Raw genomic sequence first — 2,089 nt, forward strand, 5'->3', positions numbered from 1 at the left:
ACAGAAATCCTGTATACCTATAATATTGCTTAATACATATAATAGACAGCCATGCATAAATAAATGCCTTGACCTAGATTCATTTTCTCTAGTTTACAAGCAAAATATGACTTTCTAATAAATCACATTAGTTCTTAAATAGATATTACATGTATATAGTATAAATTTGCCATAATATATTTACATATTTTGGGAATTATTTAGTGCATTTGATATGTAAAAGGGCCCGTACAGGAGCACACTTCTGCAATAGCAAACACAATGTTGATGTCAGCATCTTGGGAATCCCCATGGATCCCCAAGCCAGTGCAGCTTCTGTGGCCAACATGTCTTGCACAGTGCAGTAAAAGAGTATGCATTTTATGCAGTATATTCTTTGAAAGCAAAAACAGATGGCCATTCTTGAAAATTTATTCAGAAAGGTTAAAGATATATATAATTCGTATTACAAGGTCATAATATACTTTGAATTTCACTCTTTCCACATGAATACCATGGTACACCTATTTAGTAGTACCACAGACGCCCATACTTGCTATAAACCTAACATATGAGTCCTTGAGGGTAAACAGGAATCATTAATGTTTATTTTAGTGTACTTTTGTAATTATTTTGGTAGTTTTAGCTATCAGAAAGGATGTAAGAAAAATGGTGTTTATTTCGTTGCGTTATCGGTTGAATTAAATTTTTTGGGAGTACCATAAAATGTAATTGAAAAATGGAGGGTGAGTCCCAGCTTATTTAATGTTACCAGTAGATTTCATAATCAGGGGACCCCAATGCTTCAGAAATATTCGGGTTTGTAGAGTTGTTGTTGGGGGAGGGGGGGGGGGGGTGCATGAGGGATGTAAGATACAGATGATATTTTTCATTTTTTGGACGTAACGCATTGGCAGCCATTTTGGATTTCTTAAGTTATTCAATAAAATATTGGTCTAATTGTCTCAGAATCATAATTATTGAATTCATTGACCTAAAAAACGGGTTTAAACACCAATATGAGAAATCTAAGTCAAATACACATCAAGATATTGGATTTCGTAGATTTCGTGGCGGCCATATTGGAAAATGTCTTTTTTCCGGGGTTTCCCACAAGATTTGAAATTCAACTTTTTAAGACATGATATTACACACCTTTATGAACATATTGGTGAAGAAATTGTCTGGTAACGATTTAGTTGCCAGATTTGTGAAGTACCCCTTTAAATATCATTGCTGTATCAAGATATCACCTTTCATTCGGTTTATTTTTTACTATTTGACCAATTTATTGAAAATATAAAGGTTACCCCTTGAATCTTAGTTTTCCTATTCTAAGAATGTGATGGTAAACTTATATAAATTCTTGTTCGGGCTTAATGTAGATTTTTGGATTAATAAATTTATCATGGAGGTAAGATTCCAACATGAGAAATGAAATGTATAGATACTAATGAATCTATATTACACATTGTTGAAGAAATTGTTTAGTAATGCTAATCAAATAAATTATATGTTTGATATGATAAGTAAATCAACAAGACCATTGGTTGAGGCTGTAAATTAAATGTAAATGAATTAAAACAACATGTAAACAACATATACACACATGTGAAACAACAGGAAAATAACAGTAATGATTAAGGTGATAAAAGTAAATATGATAATGAAAATGATAGAAATGATAATGACGATGGCTCCTACTTTTACTACTAATGAAAATGGTAATAATAATGGTAAAAATGATGATGATGGTGATGATGATGATGATGATGATGGTGTTAATGATAATGATAATGATAATAAAGATAATGATGATGATGATGGTGATGATAATGATAATGATAATGATGATGATAATGATAATGATGATGATTATGATAATGATAATGATGGTGATAATGATAATGATGATAATGATAATGATGGTGATGATAATGATGATGATAATGATGATGATGATGGTGATAATAATGAAAATGATGATGATGGTGATGATGATAATGATAATGATGATAATGATAATGATGATGATAATGATGATAATGGGGATGATAATGATAATGATGATGCTAATGATAATGATGATGATGATGGTGATGATGATAAT

This window comes from Penaeus vannamei, chromosome 18 (genome assembly GCF_042767895.1).
Source record: "Penaeus vannamei isolate JL-2024 chromosome 18, ASM4276789v1, whole genome shotgun sequence".
Taxonomy (NCBI): Eukaryota; Metazoa; Arthropoda; class Malacostraca; order Decapoda; family Penaeidae; genus Penaeus; species Penaeus vannamei.